Here is an 18742-nt window from a genome sequence, read left to right as displayed (position 1 = left end):
TTAGTGTAAGAATATGGGTTACATTTTTTTTCTTTCTATACATTACTCTAGAAAGTGCAACAACTCCTTGTTAGTAACTTAAAGAAAAAAGAAACAGAATATGTACATGGAACGTGTTGTAGGTAAATGTAAATGTGTGAACATTTTAGGTCACTGAAGATGTTTCTTAATAAACTGAGGCGAGACGCGTATCATAAAAAAATTGCATCTCTTTTAAATAGATTCAACGTTAACATCATCATTAAAGTAAAAGTTCATTTGTTTAACTGGCTAAGAACAGTTAAAAAAAGCATTATGAAAACTGCTGGTCTGCAGTACATGATGATAAAATCCTAACAACATTTGCAAAGTAATGACAGCTATAGGCATTCTGGAAGCTGAAAAGGAATTTTTCGAGCAAAAGCTATCATAAAAGAGCGCTACCATAAATGAAAGTGAAAATTACTGGGATTGGTGGAACCCCATGTGCATCCTGGTCATTAAAACTGAAACACCAGAAAGGATAGCAAAGAACAAAACTTTATTTATTACACTTGTACAATGCGATAAGAAGGGTACACAACTAAATTTGTAGGTGATTCAGGAGAATACTGGGTGCAAAATTTAGTAGGCACTGAGCTGCAAAGTCTGGGGTGTGACGCTGTCGGACAACATCTGTATCAAGTTCAGTCAGGGCAGTGTGGGCAACATACAACTTGCGGTCTCGTGTTATCTTGTTGAAAGATAACCTCACTGAGGACTGGAAGACGCTGCACAACAATTGGTTTATAACGTCAGGTATGTAATGGTAGCTAACAAAGTAACCGGGTATACTCGTTCAAACCAGGCGAGACGGCGACCCATGCTATAATGCAAGATGCTGGGGTCATACAATGATAACGAATGCAATATGTCAACATTCTTTCTCCTTGGTGCCGCCACATATGAATACGTCCATAGTGATACTATATGCACGAGTGGGACTCATCTGAAAAGGTTACATGATGCCACTCCTGTGTCCAGTGTTATCGCTGAGTGCACTTCTGTCACTTCAAAGCAAGCAGCTACAGTAGTCAGTATGCTGACAGTTCACGGTGCTCCAAACATTGTCGCACTGTTCATGTCGATACTTGTCTTTCTGCAAACAAACCCAAATCCTGACTCAAAGTATGTTATGTAGTCTCACGATCCAGCATGGCCAAGCGTATATATTTTTGTCCATTAGAATGCTAGTTGCTTGAGGTCCTTGAGATCCCACGTGGCGTTGAGTGTGGGCCTGCTGCATTCATCAATTCTGTAGAGAGCCCACTCTATAACCACTCTGAAGAGTGGTCGCTGGTACTCAGTAGAGTGGGTGTTGGTGGTGATGCACCAGTGATGTCCAGCGACACACTGGTCGCCAAGAAAAATATTTTATAATTTCAGGTACACATCACATAGTTAGCAATGTGGGACAGACATGCACTACTCCACTGACCCACGCCGGAAGAAGTTCAAACGTGGCTGCTTCTGTCCTGGCGATGAGCTGCTCGTCTATGTGCCCTTCGATGCTGCACCGTTGCGCTGCTGGGCGATGACCCGCCTGACAGTGAGCCTCGGACTTGATGTCATCGGCGCTCTCAGTCTCGAGTTGCTGCATTCTGCAGTGGTGGACACCTCCACTCGGGCGACATAGGCCCGGCTTGCAGTCTTTGCAGGGCTGAGGGAAGAGAGTCATCCATGGGACACAATCCACTGCCCTCTGGCAGAAGACTGGCAGCAGCAATATGTGTCATCAATACTGTGATACCAATTCCCACAAGGAGACTCAGCGCAGGCGTTGGCTGTCTCGAACACAGGAATGGAGCAGGCGGTGCCCAGTCGCCCCATCGTCTGACATAGACCTGGAGTCCTGTTGGTGACACTGCACTCCAAACGAATCTGCCTCAAAATGAATAGCTATTTGTATGGCTCTGAGGTGCTTTTGTTGTGCTAAAACTCCATGGGGTGTTAGCTCACAACAAGAGACTAACCCTTATTTGGTGACATCATATTGCCTGCACAGTGTAGTTTCCCACTGAGTATGGCTCACAGCACTTTACCCTATACTGTACGTGTTATTCTCACCAACGTATAGCCACACTGTGCTTACCAACCAGCCGACCATCGGTTGCTACTGCAATATTTCGCCGCGGCTTCTTCCCAAATTAGTCCAATTTATACCAAACATAGGTAGTGACACTACATTATCCTCCTACATTGGGAAGAGCTGGCTCCCCGGGTCTTGCTGAGGACTGATTCTACACCGTAACAACTTTGATTTTATACTAGGCTGTCAAGCCCAGACGCTATACATTTACTACATTAAAATTTTACAGCTACTTTCCATCTTATTCAACTTTACACATAAGCTCTCTATCTCTAGCTTGGGGGTCCACTGGAACGTGGATTACCAACGGATCAGGTTTTGGAATGGCTTGTCGTCTCAGATAAATAAAAGCTACACGCAGCAATATCAGAGACACTATGGCACTAGGAATTGCGACACTCAAGGTCACAGTTACTCGTCGACTACCATCCGTCTAACGCTTAATGTGCTGCATTAATTGCTCTGCAGTGATCCGCTCATCCTGTGAAGCTATCATCCGACTTAGTGAATAGATCGGGCTTAGTTCCCATTTTTTGTTCAAGAAGATATGGTTTTTCTTAAGTAGCATCTCCAAGGGTTCATCTGCACAATACAGCTGTGGTTGCGTCACATTTTGCGGAGTAACTCCTGCTATTATAGTTGGTAAATGAAACGCTTGTCTCGTAATATCGCACCTGATTCCATTAATTAACAACCCACTGTTTCTTAATTCCAAGTGTCTTGCTCCGATGAGATTTCATTGCTCAGCTAGTTACAATTACTATGTCACTGTACGTTCACTACACTCAAAGTAATCCTACTTTCTGAAAACAGCTTTGGTTCTACCACTTTTTTCTCCATGGTCGACCTTCTGACTTGTCCTTGAACGTTTACATGGCACAATTACTTCCTTCTATCTGAATCTCACATGTATTACACACAAAGTGTTACGGGTAAGAGAGAGGATATTTATACTGGTGATTGAGGACGATGTAATGAACAACGTTACATCAGTATTTGCTTCATTTGCAGACCAACAGTTTTATCTATTAGGAATAATATATTTTTAGGTTGATTAGTGCCTTCAAGTACATGTGGCAAGAGCAAGCCGTTATTGCTTATTGTCCACTGGGCAACAGATCAAGTGTCGAAGTGACCCACTTAATGGTTCGGTTACGACAATGCAAAAACATCAGGTAGTGCATTATGTGGTGTGTTTGCAGGAAGATTGTTAGATGCAGAGAAAAAAATAACAAAGACACTGAAGTGTGTACATATTAACGTAGCACTTTTAACCCTAACACCCTGTATAACAGTCATTCCGCCCAGACGTTGCTGCAACTCTCACTTAGTCATTGCCACATACTCATCCCCATCTTCTGTTATCAATAACACCCCATCCTATTTAATTCGCATAAACTTCCCTCAATCTCTGTCTACGCTCCTGCATATCCTTCGAAAAAAACAATGAAGTCACCCATATATACTATACTAAACACTGATGAGGCACCAGTCCTTTCAACATTTCGACCAACTAGTGCTGGAATACAGCTGGTGCATTCTTTAAACCAAACGGCATTCTTGGATACTGGAAACGTCCCCAATGCACGGAAAATGCAGTCTTCGCTCTTTAAGTTCATTACCCAAGAACGTCAGTTGTTTCTGTGATGTCTGAAATCGAGTAGAATTTGTTGTAGTCTCATTGTTCAAATGGCAGTAGTTGCAACAGAATCGATACCTCCTCGAACTGTCAGTAGATTTCTTTGGCATGTTTACAATTCTCACCTCCTGGGGTCTAATGCTCCCTTTTATTATGCTGTTGGCCAGCAGTTGATTGACTAACTCTGTTAAAACTGGCTGTAGGAACTGTGGCATTCTGAGCAGCCTCCGGTACACTGGAGCATCATTCCCTGTCAGAATCCTGTGTTGTGTCATGGTTGCTGCAGGCAGCGGTCCCTGCAGAAAGAACTAGTGCTGAAATTCTAATACTTCTCCATCTGTTTCCTCTCTGTTTCCTTCAAATGCTTCTCACACAATGTAATCTTAGCAGCATCCTGTCTCCTTCCACAGGCTACACTTGCTGCACAGCAGTCTCCCTCCTCCAGAATTTCTAATGTTTCCACCAACATTCCCTTTGGCTACCTAACCTTACTGGCGACAAAATTATGCACATTGACTCGTATCATCTTACCTCCATCCCTTTCATGTATGAGTGCAATACTTCGTCTTACTGAACAACATGCTGCATCTAATGCCTTACTGCCCTCCAGCGGTTACACTATCATACCTTCTGGTATGTCAGGTTCGACATTCACCCATAGCGACTTCCCAGTGCATTCGACACACAGTCGTGTGAATTTAGCCTTAAAGTCATTGTTCGTGGTTTATCTGGATTTCATTAAAATTGCTACACCAAGAAGAAATGCTGATGATAAACGGGTATTCATTGGATAAATATATTGTACTAGAACTGACATGTGATTACATTTTCACGCAATTTGGGTGCATAGATCGTGAGAAATCAGTACCCAGAACTACCACCGCTGGCCACAATAACGGCCTTGATACGCCTGGGCATTGAGTCTGTGGTGTCACCGCCAGACACCACACTTGCTGGGTGGTAGCCTTTAAATCGGCCGCGGACCGTTAGTATACGTCAGACCCGCGTGTCGCCACTAGCAGTGATTGCAGACCGAGCGCCGCCACACGGCAGGTCGAGAGAGACTTCCTATCACTCGCCCCAGTTGTACAGCCGACTTTGCTAGCGATGGTTCACTGACAAAATACGCTCTCAGTTGCCGAGACGATAGTTAGCATAGCCTTCAGCTACGTCATTTGCTACGACCTAGCAAGGCGCCATTATCAGTTGCTATTGATGTAAATAATGTACAAACAAGAGCTACGTTCAACATTAATGGATTAAAGTTAAGTATTCTACCAGTTACCTCCTTTTTTTCTAAGTTATAATTTCCTTGTCCTGTTCCAGACCTCACACCAGCCTGTGTGAGCTTAAATGCGTGCCTTTTGGCTTCCTCCAAACTCCGTGGGTTGGCTCCTGCAAGCCCACAACAATATTGGCGACGAGGTTTTCTGTGTTCTTAACTATACTGCCCCGATTTACTTGTGTAATGGCTTCGCCACAATCTCCAGATGTACTGTCCGAATTTTATCGCTTACAGAATCAGCAGATGCAGGCTTTATTGGATACCCTTGGACAGCTCGTCCAGGGTCAACGTGCGATGCAACACGATGCGGCAGCCGCCGCTCCACCGCTACCGCAGCCACAACACGCTGTTGCACCAACTTTTCGTCCTTTTGATGCTGCACTGGAAAGCTGGACAGAGTGGTCACGCCAATGTGGATTCCATCTCGTCGCCTACAGAATTCAAGGTAATCAGCGGCAGCCATTTCTCCTTTCCTCCATAGGCGTCCAAACGTACCGTGTGATAGTGAAATTATTTCCCCAACGCGATGTAGCAACTCTGTCCTACGACGAAATTTTGTCTGCATTAGATGCATATTTCAAAGAATCAGTCAATGTAGTTGCAAAAAGGTATACCTTCTTTCGTACAAATTGTATGGCCGGTCAAACTAATCGGGAGTGGGTTGCAACCTTGCAAGGCCTTACTAGGGATTGTGCTTTTGAGTGTCAATGTGGACTCCCTTATTCAGATACTATGGTACGTGATGCAATTGCACAGAACATTTCTGATGTTCGTATGAGGGAACAGATTTTGAAACTAGTCAATCCCTCCCTTCAACAAGTGATGGCCATATTGGATCGGCAGGACACACTTGACTTTGCTCAGGAATCATTTGAAACTTCGCCACCCATGTGTCAGGTTAACCGGCCCGCCGGGCGCGCTGCACAGAACAGTAAACAGTCCTCGCGCCCGGCCGTTTAGCGGACGCTGGGCCCTCAGCCACGTGTGCCGCGCAGGCAAGCAAATGCAGTGCTAAAATCATGCCCGCGGTGTGCTACTCAACATTCGCGTGAGAATTGCCCGTCACGCCAAACTATTTGCTTTTTCTGTAATAAAAAAGGACATGTTCAGAGTGTTTGCCAGAAAAAGCTCCGATCGGACACTTACAATCATTCCAAGCCCTTTGATCGCGCCGAATTCGAACCAAGGATCCTCCGGCTCGTGAAACTTCGACCATGGACATTCATGTAGTTCATTCCACTCCGCCCAGTGCCACTCTCTCTGACAGTGACTGTGTTCGTCCCACAAATAGTGTGCGTCGACATCGACGGAAATCCCGTCATGTCACAAGTGATTCTGTACCAGTGTCAGTTCACATTGCACGAGACAGTCGCTCTTGTCATCAACAGGACAATAAACTTTTTGTACACTTGGGCATTAACAGCAAAGTGATACCCTTCCAGCTCGATACCGGAGCTGCAGTTTCACTGATCAATCAAGACACGTACTGTGGTGTCACTGCCAGACACCACACTTGCTAGGTGGTAGCCTTTAAATCGGCCGCAGTCTATTAGTATATGTCAGACCCGCATGTCGCCACTATCAGTGATTGCAGACCGAGCGCCGCCACACGGCAGGTCTAGAGAGACTTCCTAGCACTTGCCCCAGTTGTACAACCGACTTTGCTAGCGATGGTTCACTGACAAAATACGTTCTCATTTGCCGAGACGATAGTTAGCATAGCCTTCAGCTACGTCATTTGCTACGACCTAGCAAGGCGCCATTATCAGTTGCTATTGATGTTGTAAATAATGTACAAACAAGAGCTACGTTCAACATTAATGGATTAAAGTTAAGTATTCCACCAAGTACCACCTTCTTTCTGAAGTCTAAATACCATGTCCTGTTCCAGACTTCACGCCAGTCTGCGTGAGCTTAAACACGTGTCTTTCGGCTTCCTCCAAACCCCATGGGTTGGCTCCTGCCAATCCACAACACGTACATACAGCTGGGCACACCTCCGTTGCGTGCCGAAAATGTTAAGCTAAGTACATATTCAGGACAAGCGATCCCTGTGTTAGGACAGTGCAGCCTTCTTGCAACATACAAAGGACAAACTAAACTTGTGTCATTGTACGTCCTTCGTTCTTCTTCTGCAGTGAACTTGTTTGGTTTCGATTTATTTCGGTTGTTTAACTTGTCTGTAGTAAATCAGGTCCTATCAGTGAACCAGACTGTGCCTTCAGACAGTGTTTCTCGTCTATGTGAAGAGTTTGCAGACATTTTTTCACCGGGCCTTGGTTGCGCTAAGAACTATAAAGCACATTTGGAACTGCAAGTAAACGCGCAACCGAAATTTTTCAGAGCACGCAATGTTCCCCACGCATTGCGTGATGAGGTCGCAAAAACATTGCACGATGTGGAATCACAAGGTGTAATTGAACGTGTGCAGGCTTCTCTCTGGGCATCACCCTTAGTAATTTTGCCAAAACCTTCCGGAAAATTGAGGCTTTGTGTGGACTTCAAGGCAACAGTGAATCCACAACTAGTGACTGCAACTTTTCCTTTACCCCGCCCGGAAGATCTTTTTGACAAACTGTGCCCGGGTAAATATTTTTCGAAGTTGGACCTAGCAGATGCGTACTTGCAAATACCGGTGGACGAAGAATCCCAGCGTGTTTTGGTGGTTAACACGCATCTTGCTTTGTATCGATTCAAACGACTGCCACTCGGGTGTGCATCCGCCCCTGCATTGTTTCAGCAGTATCTGCAAACTGTTTGTGCGTCGGTCCCTACGGCAGCAAACTATCTGGACGATATTGTGATCTCCGGAAAGTCGGAAAAAAACAGTTAGCCAATCTCAGAACATTATTTCAGGTCTTGCGACAAAATGGTCTTCGCTTGCGGAAGGACAAATGTGTGTTTTTTGCTCGTGACTTACCCTATCTGGGACATGTGCTCAATGCCCAAGGTATACATCACAGTCCCGAGCACCTCCGTGCCATACAAGACTTGCCTTCGCCGCAGAATTTGAAGCAGCTACAGAGTGTGCTGAGAAAAATTAAATATTATAACAAATATGTGCCGCACGCCTCTTCCATTTCAGCTCCGCTTCACCGCTTACGCCGTAAAGGTATACCGTTCGTCTGGACGACGGAATGCGAACGCGCCTTTCGCCAGTTGAAACCGGCGTTGCTTTCCAAAACTTGCCTTACGCCATTCGATCCCCAGAAACCCCTTTTGTTGATGGTGGATGCATCGGATTTCGGGATCGGTGCTTTGCTTGCGCACAAAGATGGTTCGCACGATCGCCCTATTGCCTTTGCGTCCAAATTGCTCTCGTCTGCGCAAAGAAATTATTCACAGATCGAGAAAGAAGCATTGGCTCTCGTATTTGGTGTTACTAAGTTTCATGATTTCTTGTATAGTCGTCACTTTACCCTCATCACAGACCACAAACCTTTGACATCGCTTTTCATCCGAACAAGCCTGTACCTCCGCGTACAGCGCAGAAATTCATTCGCTGGTCTATTTTCCTCTCGCAGTACCGCTACGATATCTTGTATCGGTCCACTGCTAAGCATGGAAACGCCGATGCGTTGTCCCGTTTGCCTGTTGCTGAGGATAGAGCATTCGATTCTTCCGAACTTGCTTGCATGTTCATTGATGCGGAAACCGATGCCGTGTTCGAATCGTTTCCGATTGATTTTCGTCGTGTAGCTACAGCCACAGCTGCTGACCCGGTCCTTGCTACCGTTCTGCGTTTTGTTGTTACGCAATTGCCCTTGTCGAAGTCAAGGATCAGGGATCCGTTGGTTCGCCGATTTTTTGCTCACAAGGAGAGACTTTTTGTACGACGTGGTGTTTTGGTGTTGCGTTCTGATAATTATCAGTCCAGGATCGTGGTCCCACGTTCGTTACAGTCCTCTGTCTTACGTCTTCTCCACCACGGACATTGGGGTGTAGTGAGAACGAAACAACTTGCTCGTCAGCACTGTACTTGGTTCGGAATCGATGCTGCGATTACGAATATGTGCTCTTCTTGCATGGCGTGTGCCGAACAACAATCCGCACCACCGCGGACATTCTTTGCATGGCCAAAAGCCAGTTCCCCTTGGCAACGCTTACACATCGATTTTGCTGGTCCATTCCGGAATGCTCGATGGTTGGTTGTTGTCGATTCATTCAGTAATTTTCCTTTTGTTGTCCGGATGTCTTCCACAACGTCATCTGCCACCATCCAAGCGTTATCTGCTATCTTTTGCATTGAAGGTCTTCCACAGACTATTGTTTCCGACAATGGCCCACAATTCATGTCCGCAGAATTTCAGTCATTCTGCAAGGCCAATGGTATTCAACATCTGACAGCCGCGCCGTTTTCGCCTCAGTCAAACGGTGCCGCTGAACGATTGGTCAGGACTTTCAAGTCACAGATGTTGAAGTTGAAAGAGTAGCATTCTCGGGAGAACGCGTTGTTGATCATTTTGTCCTCGTATCGCTCTCAGCCCCGAGATGGTCGCTCACCGGCTGAGTTGCTCCACGGTCGTCCTCATCGAACCTTCATGTCTTTGCTACATCCGCCGCATCAGGTTCCTGTGCAGCGGCAGACGCCTGCTTTTGCTCCAGGTTACGTCGTCTACTATCGTCAGTATCGAGGTTCACGGCGTTGGCTCGAAGGGCGCATTCTTCACTGCCTCGGCCGCGCTATGTATCTGGTTTTGGGGGCCTCTGGTGAGGTGCGCCGGCATCTCAATCAGCTGCGCCTCTGTCGTCGCACGGGTTCTGTCGCTCCCCGTCTGCTTTCTGCGACGGGGCCGTCCGGTCAGCGCCCTGGGGACCCATCTACTGGCTCGCCTCAGCCTCAGGTTTTACCGACGCTGCCTTCCATTTTGCCCCATGGCGACGCGCCGCCGCCTCCGCCCATTCTCCCGCCGGCGACGCCCGCAGTGGACGCTTCGCTGCAGCCGCCGGGCGCCTCCCTGAGTCACGCGCCGCTATTTTCTTCCCGTGACCAGTTGTCCTCCGATATGGAACTCTTGCCCGCTCCGGACCATATGTCGTCTTCACCTGTCGGGTGCCCCGGCCCGATGGAGGTCGACCCTTCGGTCCCTCCTGTCTCTCTGCGGGCACATACACCGCACGTTGGCGTGCACCCTGGAGCAGGTTTTCGGCCGTTTTCTAGTTCCCCTCGGGCCGAATGGCAGGTAGCGGGTGGCACAGCCTCGCCTGTTGTTAGGCTCCCCACCTCGTCGCATACGTCAACATGGGGTCCTCCCCACGGCAGGCGGAAGCCTTATGCCACAACCGTGCGCCGATTTGCGGGGGAGGAATGTGGTGTCACCGCCAGACACCACACTTGCTACGTGGTGGCCTTTAAATCGGCCGCGGTCCGTGAGTATACGTCGGACCCGCGTGTCGCCACTATCAGTGATTGCAGACCGAGCGCCGCCACACGGCAGGTCTAGAGAGACTTCCTAGCACTCGCCCCAGTTGTACAGCCGGCTTTGCTAGCGATGGTTCACTGACAAAATACGCTCTCAGTTGCCGAGACGATAGTTAGCATAGCCTTCAGCTACGTCATTTCTTACGACCTAGCAAGGCGCCATTATCAGTTGCTATTGATATTGTAAATAATGTACAGACAAGAGCTACGTTCAACATTAATGCATTAAAGTTAAGTATTCTACCAGTTACCTCCTTTTTTTCTAAGTTGTAATTTCCTTGTCCTGTTCCAGACCTCACGCCAATCTACGTGAGCTTAAGCGCGTGCCTTTCGGCTTCCTCCAAACTCCGTGGGTTGGCTCCTGCCAATCCACAACAGAGTCAAACAGAGCTTGGATGGTGAGTACAGGTACAGCTGCCCATTCAGCTTCAACACGGTACCACAATTCATCAAGAGTAGTGACTGGCTTATTGTGACGAGCCAGTTGCTCGGCCGCCATTGACCGGACGTTTTCAATTGGTGAGACACCTGGAGAATGTGGTGGCCAGGGCAGCAGTCGAACATTTCTGTTTCCAGAAAGGCCCATACAGGACCTGCAACATGTGGTCGTGCATTATCCTGCTGAAATGTAGGGTTCTACCCTTCATGGGTAGAGCCACGGGTCGTAAAACATCTGAAATGTAACGTGCACTGTTCAAAGAGCCGTCAGCGCGAACAAGAGGTGACCGGGACGTGTAACCAATGGCACCCCATACTATCACGCCGGGTGATACGCCAGTATGGCGATGACGAATACACGCTTTTAATGTGCGTTCTCCGCGATGTCGCCAAACATGGATGCGACCGACATGATGCTGTAAACATAACCTGGATACATCCGAAAAAATGACGTTTTGCCATTCGTGCACCCAGGTTCGTCGTTGAGTACACCATTGCAGGCGCTCCTGTCTGTGATGCAGCGTCAAGGGTAACCGCAGCCATGCTCTCCGAGCTGATGGTCCATGCTGCTGCAAACGTCGTCGAACTGTTCGTGCAGATGGTTGTTGTCTTGCAAACGTCCCCATCTGTTGACTCAGGGATCGAGACGTGGCTGCACGATCCGTTACGGCCATTCGGATAAAAGATGCCTGTCATCTCGACTGCTACGAGTCCGTTGGGATCCAGCACGGCGTTCCGTATTACCCTCCTGAACCCTCCATAATCTGCTAACAGTCATTGGATCTCGAACAACGCGAGCAGGCATGTCGCGATACGATAAACCGCAGTCGCGATAGGCTACAATCCGTCCTTTATCAAAGTCGGAAACGTGATGGAACGCATTTCTCCTCCTTACACGAGGCATCACAACAACGTTTCACCAGGCAACGCCGGTCAACTGCTGTTTGTGTATGAGAAATCGGCTGGAAAGTTTCCGCATTTCTGTACGTTGTAGGTGTCGCCACCGGAGCCAACATTGTGTGAATGCTCTGAAAAGCTAATCATTTGCATATCACAGCATCTTCTTCCTGTCGGTTAAATTTCGCGTCTGTAGCACGTCATTTTCGTGGTGTAGCAATTTTAATGGCCAGTAGTGTATAAATGGCGTTCCTCACAGATGATCTACACTGACTACAGCTTCCTCTAGCGGAATGTTCGCCCGCTGAGCTCCACCACACGTCATCGAAGGCCAATTATGGCATGATAATGATACAGAAAGTCTAAACCCCGGTTCATGCTGTAGCCCTCAATTACACGAAACATCACTTCCACATACTGTCTAATCTTGGTTGCCTCTAATTGAAAATTCATCATTGTTGACTCCAGAGGTCATATGTCGTTATCCTCCACCCCGCAGAGATTATAGCATGGTGCATCCCTTTGACTATTACCCATTAAATCTCTCGGGGCCACCGATATATGTGCCCCTGTGTCCAACAAAAACTTATACTCCTTACCACTTATTACACCCCCTGTGCCGCATTTGGCCTTTGCACTCGTATTCACTGCAATTTGCTGTTACTGGAAACTCTTTTCGGTGGGTCTGAGGTTCCATCTTACGTTTAACAATTATTCCAAAAATACTGTTGCTGGTCCATACCATCCCTACTGTTATCCCCAACAAAACCTCTGATAGTCCATTCCACTCCTATTATTAAGTGGCTGGCAGCATTGCCTCTGCACTTGCCATGTCCATCCACAATTAAGACATCTTATATTTGCTGTAAACACTGCTCGATGATCTATCAACTTTGTCGCTACATCTTTGTCCACAAATTCCAATGGCAATCTACCTGAGGCATAGAGATCCCTAGAAGTACCAGTGCATACTCACCTATTCATTTCTGGTGACAAACATCTCAGGAAAGTATCGACTGCTCTTTGTTCAGCTTCCCGTAGCAACACATGTTTGCCGGCCGAAGTGGCCGTGCGGTTAAAGGCGCTGCAGTCTGGAACCGCAAGACCGCTATGGTCGCAGGTTCGAATCCTGCCTCGGGCATGGATGTTTGTGATGTCCTTAGGTTAGTTAGGTTTAACTAGTTCTAAGTTCTAGGGGACTAATGACCTCAGCAGTTGAGTCCCATAGTGCTCAGAGCCATTTGAACCAACACATGTTTGCCTTCTCACAACTAGTCATCTCATACATATGCACGTTAAGCTTTCTAATTGTACATGAAAAATCTTCTATGGCTACATTATGCCTCCTAGAAACTCCACTCAACTTTCACGGAAAAACCCCTCACTATTTTGCTTGCTATAGTTCTGTACCAATCACTGCCTGAGTTGCTCAAAGGAATCCACCTTGCCCAGTGCTTGCCTGCATCATACAAATGATTTCGCTCCTCCTGACAGGCGCAGTCTTATTATTTGCCACAACTGCTTGTCCAACCAACAGTTTTGGGACAAAGCGGATTCTGGAACATTTTGTTTGTACAGATTGCATACATTCAGGGGGAAGCATGCTGTCAGAGGAAAATGATCCCCCCCCCCCCCTTAACCTATTGTTAATTTCTGTTGTGTGTGTATCTGTCTCACATGGTGTGCCCCTGCGTTACAGGGTATTTTCAGAATTGGCCCGGGATAGGTTTTGAAGGTGAATCCACCACGAGTTATGGTCGAAATAGGGTTTGAAGGTGGATCCACCATCCATTATGGCCGGAATAGGGTTCGGAGCTGGTTCCAGCATGTGTTACAGTCGGGACTGATCTAAGTTTTTACAGCCATACAACATTTACAAGAACACTTAAAATAAGTGGCCAGAAGTGATGTCACAATCATGTGAGCAGAAGTTTTGGCATCTTGGATCTTTAGAGTAGGCTATATATAAAAGGAGTGTCGCTCTGTAGCATAGTGGATGCATAGGGATATAGTTTGGTATATCAGTGGGTCGAACTGTTTCTTTTGTGCAGTACTTGTAACCTATGCAGAAGGGAGATACTCCCACATTCATCGCCTGAATCAGCATCATTACACAGTTCAAGGTGTGGTATGTGCAAGATTAGATTAGCTCACCCTTAATATAGAACATAAATTGCAAGGCTGTGATCTTTCAATAGTTGGTCATTAGCCATTAAGCATCATCCTGGCAAACTAAGTGAAGCCAGACAGAGATGAAGCCATGTGTTTCCATTGTGGTGCATGGTTGAAATAATGGGATAAAACAAGTAACTCATGGGTTGAACATGCTGTGTGGTTTTCCAAGTTCCTTTATGTGCTACTTGTGAGGGGTAAGGATTTTGTTGATAATGTCTGTCAGAAGAGATATGCAAAAATTACTGAAAATGTTGTAGCTAATATTAAAATTCCATCAGATCTTCCGAAAACGGTATCAGAACACCATGTCACTGCGAGAGCTTCCGAAAATGCTCACGTGTGTAAAAACTGCTTCCAGGGAGCACTGGGAGTGCTATTCTTTCCCTGCAAACATATTGTTGGCTGTGTTAATGTGGACCTACCCTTTCCTCGCGTATTGTGTGTCAGAGACCTGTTTTAGCTACAGCAAGAGCGTTTTCTGACGAAGCCGAAAACATTGTAAGAGATACCATTATTTTATATTTTTTATGTTTGGTTAATAGACGTTATGAATGACAAAGCATTATCGCTAAAACGCTTTCTCACGGTTACGTCTGCTCGTAATATGACAGCTATAACTATACAGCAATCTTAACACCTCTTGACCTGTATTAAAGAATCGTGATTTTTTAGTGTCAAAACGTGGAACTTACATACAATATCATCATTTTGTCAACGTGTGCAGTCTTCTATGGGTTTAAAAAGCATCACTGCTCGCCCCCCTCCCCCACCAGCCTCGCCCCCTCCCCCCCCCCAGTAAAGTACTGTTGTTATGATCTATGCTGCCGAGTTCTATATGATCCAGTAACGAGTACTTTACGATATGTACACCCCACTGAGCTAATAGCAGCTAGATTCTGTATTGGAATGTATTCCAGTACGAAAAAGAAAATCTGATTGCTGCCTACAGCTATGCATGCCGGACAGTGTGGCCGAGCGGTTCTAGACGCTTCAGTCCGGAACCGCGCGACTGCTACGGTCGCAGGTTCGAATCCAGCCTCGGGCATGGATGTGTGTGATGTCCTTAGGTGGTTAGGTTTAAGTAGTTCTGAGTTCTAGGGGACTGATGACCTCAGATGTTAAGTCCCATAGTGCTCAGAGCCATTTGAACCATTTTTTACAGTTATGCATCATATTACTTTGGTATAAGACATTACACAGCAAATGTATTCGGAATTGGCGGTTGGTGATTGGTTTTTTAACATATGTACTAAATGCTGGGAGGAAGGATGATATCATATATCACCAACAGGGGCAATTCTATGCACTCTAGAGTCATTTATAACAATGGAAATGGACTTTTCGAAATTGATCCTGTCTATATGCTAGAAATACAGAAGTAGATTTCAGAAAGCAGTATGGAATGTATATGGTGCAAAAGTATGTAGTTTTCATGGAACATTTGTTGATTATGGAAGACAGTACCCTACACAGCATCACTGTAATCCAATAGTACTGACAAACATTTGGAGACTGGGTTACATGCATCTCATTGCATTGCATCGCTGGATTACTGCTTTTTTTTTCTTTCTAAACAAATAGTATGAGAAGCATTTATATGCACGTATATGGCGTGGATGTCCGTAATTTTAATAGCACATTTGTCAGTAGTGGGTGGGAGTACCACATACAGCATCACTTCACTTAAATAGACCTGACAGACGTTTGGTAACTATGTTACAGACATCTGATTCCACTGCTTCGCTGTATGTGCTGTATTTTCGTCAGAAGCAGATTACATTTCGAAATCAAGATGTACTTTATATGTACATATATGGTATGGAAGACTCTAGTTTTTATGGAACATCTGTAAATGGTGGGAGAGAGTACCATACACAGCGTCAGAAGAACTGACTGATGTTTGGAAACTACGTGACAATATTCTGCAAATAATTGTTTTTTGTGTGCTTTGAATTCCACATTTATTTCATAAAAAACCTTTTGGAGTAGATATACCATGTTCCAGTGAACGTTTGTTGATCTTAGAATGATTGACCGAACAAAATAATGGACAACACATCTTAATCTCAATGCTCCTAGTATCTTAAACAAAACAATACCACAGATCTATTCATGCTCCACTACAGTACATACCACTTCCTGTAGACCATGTGTGTTCAGACACTTTGCTACTTTACAAATACACTCCTGGAAATGGAAAAAAGAACACATTGACACCGGTGTGTCAGACCCACCATACTTGCTCCGGACACTGCGAGAGGGCTGTACAAGCAATGATCACACGCACGGCACAGCGGACACACCAGGAACCGCGGTGTTGGCCGTCGAATGGCGCTAGCTGCGCAGCATTTGTGCACCGCCGCCGTCAGTGTCAGCCAGTTTGCCGTGGCATACGGAGCTCCATCGCAGTCTTTAACACTGGTAGCATGCCGCGACAGCGTGGACGTGAACCGTATGTGCAGTTGACGGACTTTGAGCGAGGGCGTATAGTGGGCATGCGGGAGGCCGGGTGGACGTACCGCCGAATTGCTCAACACGTGGGGCGTGAGGTCTCCACAGTACATCGATGTTGTCGCCAGTGGTCGGCGGAAGGTGCACGTGCCCGTCGACCTGGGACCGGACCGCAGCGACGCACGGATGCACGCCCAGACCGTAGGATGCTACGCAGTGCCGTAGGGGACCGCACCGCCACTTCCCAGCAAATTAGGGACACTGTTGCTCCTGGGGTATCGGCGAGGACCATTCGCAACCGTCTCCATGAAGCTGGGCTGCGGTCCCGCACACCGTTAGGCCGTCTTCCGCTCACGCCCCAACATCGTGCAGCCCGCCTCCAGTGGTGTCGCGACAGGCGTGAATGGAGGGACGAATGGAGACGTGTCGTCTTCAGCGATGAGAGTCGCTTCTGCCTTGGTGCCAATGATGGTCGTATGCGTGTTTGGCGCCGTGCAGGTGAGCGCCACAATCAGGACTGCATACGACCGAGGCACACAGGGCCAACACCCGGCATCATGGTGTGGGGAGCGATCTCCTACACTGGCCGTACGCCACTGGTGATCGTCGAGGGGACACTGAATAGTGCACGGTACATCCAAACCGTCATCGAACCCATCGTTCTACCATTCCTAGACCGGCAAGGGAACTTGCTGTTCCAACAGGACAATGCACGTCCGCATGTATCCCGTGCCACCCAACGTGCTCTAGAAGGTGTAAGTCAACTACCCTGGCCAGCAAGATCTCCGGATCTGTCCCCCATTGAGCATGTTTGGAACTGGATGAAGCGTCGTCTCACGCGGTCTGCACGTCCAGCACGAACGCTGGTCCAACTGAGGCGCCAGGTGGAAATGGCATGGCAAGCCGTTCCACAGGACTACATCCAGCATCTCTACGATCGTCTCCATGGGAGAATAGCAGCCTGCATTGCTGCGAAAGGTGGATATACACTGTACTAGTGCCGACATTGTGCATGCTCTGTTGCCTGTGTCTATGTGCCTGTGGTTCTGTCAGTGTGATCATGTGATGTATCTGACCCCAGGAATATGTCAATAAAGTTTCCCCTTCCTGGGACAATGAATTCACGGTGTTCTTATTTCAATTTCCAGGAGTGTACATCCTGTGAGTAACTGCTGCACTAACACCGCTGCTGTCGAAGACGTAAACGCCGAGACAGACTGTGCCGCACATATCCGTCAACTGCCTCCGATATGTACATCAGTTTGCCACACAGCTTCCCCCATTCTGCTTGAACGAGCCCCACCTTCGCACCTCACTATACATTTTCAATTTCCAGCATAACTTTGCGGCCATTGTCAACGGCTATCTCGACATTAACACGCATATGCCCGTTTGTGGATAAAGGATACATACTGGTGAACAGTAACATTGATTCTGCAACTCAGCATTACATAGTCACCATCTACCAGTCCTGAGAGCCCACATCTGTTCGGATGACGTGACTGACCTGCGCAGCAAAAGCATCATGTGGATGCTGTTAGGATCGTATAGGTTGGCCTACTCCACTCGAACATGTGACAGAAAAAATCTCTGGCAAAGACTACGTATTCCTCCCTGAAACATAGGGATATATTAGGGTATGTATGGAGGTATATAGGCAGTTTTCTACTTGATCAGCATGTTAGATCGGGATAGTATGGTAATCGATAATAATGGCGGGATGTACCATTCACCATACACTGTACAGTGTATTTGTTTTAAATGTGGTATGTTCATATATGATGGAGTTGTCTGCAAGCAAACCAAGCGGGAAGACCTGTGGCGGAGTTAGTTGTTGACCTGAGTATAACTAATCTATTGCACATTAAGCGGACAAGAAATCCCTTACACTGTCGTCGGAAGAGTTAACTGCCTTGAAACGCGTAGCACTAAGCATCTGGTGCGAGCTGAATTAGAATGCATATGTATGGTTCTGATTTATTTGTTGGAATCTTAAGGGAAGCAATCCGAACACTAGGAGCTGACAAGTCGGTAAACTAAAGCAGAATAACCTGTTAGGCTCAAATTCATTTGCATGGATTTTTCAGTGGGGGTGTGATCAGTGACGATGTAGGAGGCGAGTGAGCGCAAATCCCGTCGTATGTCACCTAGACTCGCTACACTGCGTAGGCATGTGGCCAAAACAATGACACATCAAACCAACAGCTGCCACAGACTCGGCACAAGGGACAGAATCCTCAAGTAAATTATAGTGTGTGCAATGGACAGGCTCTAGCCATTGATGACTAGAATTAACCTCAAACTGATAGATTTCTGCCAGTTCTTTCA

This window comes from Schistocerca serialis, chromosome 6, assembly GCF_023864345.2.
Source record: "Schistocerca serialis cubense isolate TAMUIC-IGC-003099 chromosome 6, iqSchSeri2.2, whole genome shotgun sequence".
Classification (NCBI taxonomy): Eukaryota; Metazoa; Arthropoda; class Insecta; order Orthoptera; family Acrididae; genus Schistocerca; species Schistocerca serialis.
The sequence above is the reverse complement of the archived record's forward strand: the minus strand, read 5'-3'. Positions refer to the sequence as shown.